The following is a 6,274-nucleotide window of genomic DNA, read 5'->3' as shown; positions in this document are numbered from 1 at the left end:
TGAGGACAGCCTAAGAGACCAAACTTCACATTATGAGGAGGAGGAGAGAGAGAGAGAGAAGGACCTAAGAAAATATTTGAAGAGGTAAGAGCTGAAAAATTCCCTAATATGGGAAGGGAAGCACTCACTCAACTACAGGAAGCACAGAGAGTTCCATGCAAGATAAGCCAAAGGAGGAACAGAGAGACACATATTGATCAAATTGACAACAATTAAAGACAAAGAGAAAATATTAAAAGCAACAAATCACACACAAAGAAACCCCATACCATGATCAGCTGATTTTTCAGTAGAAACTCTGCAGGCCAGAAGGGAGTGGCGCAGTATATTTAAAGTGATGAACGGGGGAAACCTGTAACCAAGAATACTCTACTCAGCAAGGCTCTCATTCAGATTTGATGGAGAAATCAAACGCTTTACAGACAAGGAAAAGCTGCGAGAATCCAACGCCACCAAATCCTCTTTACAACAAATGCTAAAGGAACTTCTCTCGGTGGAATAAAAGGCCACAACTAGAGACAAGAGAATTATGAATGGGAAAGCTCACCGGTTAAGACAAACATACAGCAAAGACAGGAAATCATCCACACACAAATATGACATCCAAACCAGCAATAATGAAAAGAGGAGAGTACACTAATGCAGGATATTGGAAATGCATTTGAAATTAAGAGATCCGCAACTTAAAACAATATTGTACATCAAAACCTCATGGGAACCAAACCTACAGTAGATACCCACACACACACACAAATCCACACACAAATCCAAACATGATACTAAACACAATCATCAAATCACAGGAAGAGAGAGCCAAAGAGGGAGGGAAGGAAAAAGATCTACCAAAACAAATCCAAAACAATTAACAAGATGGCAATAACACACATATCAATAATTACCTTAACTATAAAAGCTTTAAATGCTCCAACAAAGACACAGACTTGCTGAATGGATACGCAAATAAGGCCCATATATATGTTGGCTGCAGAAGACCCACATCAGATATAGGCACACATAAAGACTGAAAGTGAGGGGATAGAAAAAGGTGTTTCATGCAAATGGAGATCAAAAGAAAGGTGGAGTAGCAATACTCATATCAAACAAAATAACTTTAAAATAAAGACTGTTACAAGAGACAAAGGAGGACACTGCATAATGATCAAGAGATCAATCTAAGAAGAAAATATAACAATTGTAAATATATATCCACCCAACATAGGAGGACCTCAATATATGAGGGAAATGCTAATAGCTGTAAAAGGAGACATCTATATTTTATTATACTGATAGTATTATCTTAAAAACTAAAGGGTTTTTTCCTCTTTTGTTATTTACTATTTCTTAGTCATGATGTCTTGTATCTTATGTGTTTGCTGAGCTGTTTGTATTTGGCTATATGCTTGTCACTATACTTGAAAAATAACTTTTTAGGTGTAATTCGAATTTTGAAGATAAGTGAATTTCTTCTAGATTTGCCATAGATTCTGCCAGGTACTTTGGAACACAATCCATAAGTACAATAACAAATTCAAGGCTTGAAAGTCCATTAAGAAGTCCAGGTAATTATAAACTTTCAAGAAATTATTTGCAGTTACTAACTCAATACCTCTTTTTTGTTAATTTGAGCATGTAGACTTTTAAGTTCACAGCTTATTGTGGGGAGGGTTTGACTAGACTTGTCTGTCTAGACTAGACCTCATGATCTTTGATTTCTACACCATCATTTTAGGTGCTCTTCAAACAGAAGCTCAAATTCTGTGGATTTAGCAAATTCTCTCAGAGAAATAGAGCTACCTGTCTTGATTTCCATTATTCCTTCTGTTTTAACCTAATAATAACTCTTGCATTGGGAGTTCTTCAAGGCTTTTAAGGTTTCCATACATTTTAAACAAGTGTGTTTGGGGTTGGTTTTGGTGGGAAGATTGGCATGAAATCCTAGTCACTGCTAATGAAATCCCCTAAACATCTCTCTACCCAGATCATTAGGAGCATATATTTTACTTCTCTTTTTGCACATGGACTCTCTGTTCTTTATGCTTTCCCCTTAGTTTAAATTAGAGTAACATTTTAAAGACAAAATAAAGTTAAAAAGCTTACATAACAATAAATTAAAATTACCCAAAGGCACTAAGTAAAGTGGTTATACTATTTTGCTTTTTTTCCTGTTTTCTGCCTAAATCTTTTTGAGATGCAAAAGGAAATTTCATGAGGTTGCAATCACTTACATTGTAATAGGGAAGGAATTAAGTTCTTTGCAGCTTTGAGAAAAAGCGCCAAGCTGTGTATATTTGTATATGGGGAGAGGATCCTTAAGTTTCATAAGATTTTTCAAGTGGGCTTATCACAATCCATAACAGGTTGAGAACTGTATTGGTTTTCAATTCTGACATTTTTGCAAACGTTTACTGTATTGTAGGTCTTTCTGTGCCAACACAGAGTCTCCCAAGTATTTTTAAGAGTGTCTCGCAGCCTCCTGCGGAGAAGGAAATGGCAACCCACTCCAGTGTTCTTGCCTGGAGAATCCCAAGGACAGCAGAGCCTGGTGGGCTGCTGTCTATGGGGTTGCACAGAGTTGGACACGACTGAAGCAACTTAGCAGCAGCAGCCCCCTGTGTTACTCTACAGAACTCTCCCATCCTTTGCTCTCAGTGATGAATGCCTACTTCTTCATGTGTCACAGGTAGCACAGCAGTGAGCTACCTCCTTCTTAGGAGCTAGCAGACACAGAGCAGTGATGGGTTTAGGTTGATGGGTCTATCACGGATAAATAGGATCTGATGGCTGTCAACAAAATCAAGTCACTGGGCTTTTTCTGCAGGCAGAGAAGCTTCTGGGACACAAAAACATTCACCTCAGTAGGAAGCAGAAAAACAGAAGCCATCCCCAGTGTCGTGATGCGCTGAGAGTTTGTTCGGGACTCAAGTGACCTGAGAGAGAAATGGTCAGTGGCAGAGCCTCATTCTTCCCTTTCCTTTCCCTGGCAGGGCTCTCCACTCACCCAAGAACAGAGCTACTCAGTATGCTTGACAACTTCTAGAAAAATGTGGGAGCAGCCAGGGTCTGGGTGGGGCTCAGGACCAAGGGGTGAAGACATGCAGGTTCCATTCCCTGAGGGAGAAGGAGGAGGTAGACAGGTCCCAGCCTTGATGCTTGTGAGGACGTTATTGAATTTGGTGGGTTTGGGGTTCTGAGACACAGTGCCCATCCCCCACCTGGCGCCCTGGGTTCCCTTTTCTGTGGCCGGCACTGACTCAGCAGCTGTGTGGGCTATTGCACTGAAGGCTTCAGTTACTACCTTCCCCCAGGTCCCTGGCAGTTGGTGGGCAAGCCTCTTGGGAAGCTCTGGGTAATGAAACTTATCACAGCAGCAGGAGAATGGGACTGTGAATTCTCGAGCCCCCACCTCCATCCCCCACCTCCCACCTTCACCTTTCCTTCCTCTCCCAGGGGCTCAAAGTCTGGCAGGAGGAAGTAGGGGCAACAACTGACTGGGCAGCCTTGCTGGAAAGATGCGGCCACTCCTGCTCCTCGTGGCCTTTCTCCTGTCCCCAAGGGCTCGGGCAGGTGAGTGACCATTTCCACCCTCAGGGGCCCAACTCCACCCGATAGACTCTGAAGGAAGACCGCCCAGATACTTGCTAGCCCTGTATCACTGGGCAGCTTGCATGAGTCCACAGTTTCCAGCTTCAGATTCTGAGGGCAGGAATTATATCAGGCCTACCTGGAGAGTCGTCATGAGAGTTAAGTGACGTAGTGTACATAAAGCTCTCAGAACCACCCTGGTTATACCACCTGCTATATAAATGTGCTCTCTGAACTCAGTTGCAGCCCCTGTGTCAGAGCCTAGGGGATCAAGATACAGCGATAACAGGCCCACCAGTTCATCTCTAGATCCTTAAATTCATGAGCCAGACTTCATAGGGATCTGGAAAGTTCCCTGAGGAAGAAAGTGCTGCAGAACTTCAGGGAGAGGCGGCACCAAAGGGCTCTGGGTGCGCCATCCCCACAGTAGAGAAACCCTCCTGTGAGGGAGGCCACAGCTGGCTCCACCCCCCGGGCAGGTGGGAGGGTGCTGAGGCTGGATGGAGAGCCAGCGGCACTTCCTGCAGGATCCTGGCGCCTCCCCCAGTTCTGTGCCCTGCAGACCCCATTCTCACCAGCCACCAGCTCACCCTGCCCCTGCTCATCTCTCCTGCTCCCCAACTTCCCGTCTTTCTGGAGCCGCCAAGCTGATGTCCACACACCTGCCAGTGCAGAGATAACCCTAGTGCCTCCTTCCAGGGCAGATCATCGGAGGCCGAGAGGCCAGGCCCCATTCCCACCCCTACATGGCATATATTCAGACCCTGACACCAGCGGGTCTGACCATATGTGGGGGGTTCCTGGTGCGAGAAGACTTCGTGATGACAGCAGCTCGCTGCTTGGGAAGGTGAGAAATTAAAGAGCCTCTAGGCACCTGCAAAGCAGGTCCAGAAGAGTTCATGAGAGGAGCCATCGAAGGCAGGTTTCTAGCAATGAATAGGGGACCAAGAGACCAGGAGAAGGCCTGTGTGAATGGACAGAAAGGAGGGTCTGGTCAGAAAGAATAAGAGGGGGAGATGGAAGGCACACCATGGGACTCAAATTGTGAATTCAAGCTCTTTTTCACCTTCTTGTAGGGGAGGCAAAATTTAAGGTCATTGAATTTCCCCCCACCCCCAATCTCAAGGCTGAGCGGTCTCCCCCATCTCAAGGGGAGGCCTAAGGCACAGAGTTCAGCCCCAGAGCCCTCCTGTCTCTTGGTTCCCTTGGCTGAGGTCTCGCTAACCCTAGGCAGTCACTTGACCTGTATCGGGGACCGCAGTTCCTGCAGCTCAAACCTAGCTCTAGGCTCCCTTTCCTTTGCAGCCAAATAAATGTCATCTTAGGGATCCACAGTGTCACCGCTTCTGAATGGACGCAGCAGCGCATCCCTGTTCTCAGACCCATCCCCCACCCCAGATACAATCAGCGGAACAACTGAAATGACATCATGTTACTGCAGGTACTGACCCTCTGGTTCTTCAACTGGGTGGCTCTCTCCCAGCTTGGGGGGCTTCATGTGTCCTGGGACCATGGAGGGGGAATCAGGGCTGACTCCCAGGGTGGTGGTGGGCATGGGGTGAGCATACAGTCCCTGAGGGCCTGCACACTTCCTGCCAGCTGGCATACAGAGTCAGACAGAATGAAGCTGTGAGGCTGGTAGCTCTACCTCAGACAGAGGAAATGCTGAGCCCTGGGACCCAGTGCACCGTGGCCAGCTGGGGCCTCATGGGACAGAACAGGAGAGCAATCACACTCCAGGAGGTGCAGCTGACAATTCAGAGGGATGGAGAGTGTCACAGTCGCTTCGATTTCTACACTGGCCAAAAGCAGATCTGTGTAGGGGACCCAAGAGAGAGGAAGTCCACTTTCCTGGTAAGACAATGTAGGGTCTGCTGACAGTGCCCAAGACAGGAGGCCCTGGGCACAATGGGCAGAGGGGACAGATTCCATCTCTGTGGCTGCAGCCTGGGGTCCACACCAAAGTGACATGGGGGGGCTTCTCCCCATCCATCTGGTGTCTGGGGGAATAGGAGAAGTACCAGACACGCAGGATGTTCATGTGCAGTGTTTTCCTGGCGCCGGTGAGATATCTTGACCTGGGTTGGGCTAGAGAAGTAACTACAGTCAGGGCTGAAGCCCAGAAATGGGAAAATTCAGAAGCTTTTCTTCTGCAACCCACCACCCTCCCATCTCACACACAGCCAGCCCTGGAAAGAGCTCCTCTCAAGCCCCGTCTTCTCTGAGGGTTGGGAGAGGGCAACAGGAGTGGGGAGGCCTGGAAAACAGTGTCCCTTCCCTCCTCTGCCTGTAGGGGGACTCCGGTGGCCCCCTCGTGTGTAGCAACGTGGCCCAGGGCATTGTCTCCTACGGAGACAGGGTGGGGACCCCTCCAGCAGTCTTCACCAGAATTTCCAGCTTCCTGCCCTGGATAAGGAGAACAATGAGACGCTTCCAAGAGTGGAGACCAGAGTGACATCCCACGAGACTGACTCTCCTTCTCTGGGGCAGAGCCCAGCTCCAGGGCAGTTCCCAGAGCCTTAATAAATATCCTCGTCTAGAGTGGCAATAACTGATTTCTAACATGTTCATTAAACATTATTTGTGCACAACAAAGTGTGCCAGGAGTGAGGGTGAGCTTTGTCGAGGAAGATGGGGTCTCTTTCCCAGGACAAGTGAATCCCTATTCCTACCATCCTGGGGTCAGCAGGAG

General features: G+C 47.4%; 1 pseudogene; it reads left to right on the top strand.

Moving 5' to 3' along the window:
• The first annotated feature begins 3,509 nt into the window (after positions 1-3,509).
• Positions 3,510-6,037, top strand: LOC138094989 (cathepsin G-like; annotated as a pseudogene).
• Positions 6,038-6,274: the final 237 nt, after the last annotated feature.

Source organism: Capricornis sumatraensis, chromosome 19 (assembly GCF_032405125.1).
Source record: "Capricornis sumatraensis isolate serow.1 chromosome 19, serow.2, whole genome shotgun sequence".
Classification (NCBI taxonomy): domain Eukaryota; kingdom Metazoa; phylum Chordata; class Mammalia; order Artiodactyla; family Bovidae; genus Capricornis; species Capricornis sumatraensis.
Note: the sequence above shows the minus strand (reverse complement) of the source record. Positions and strands in the feature narration are given on the sequence as shown.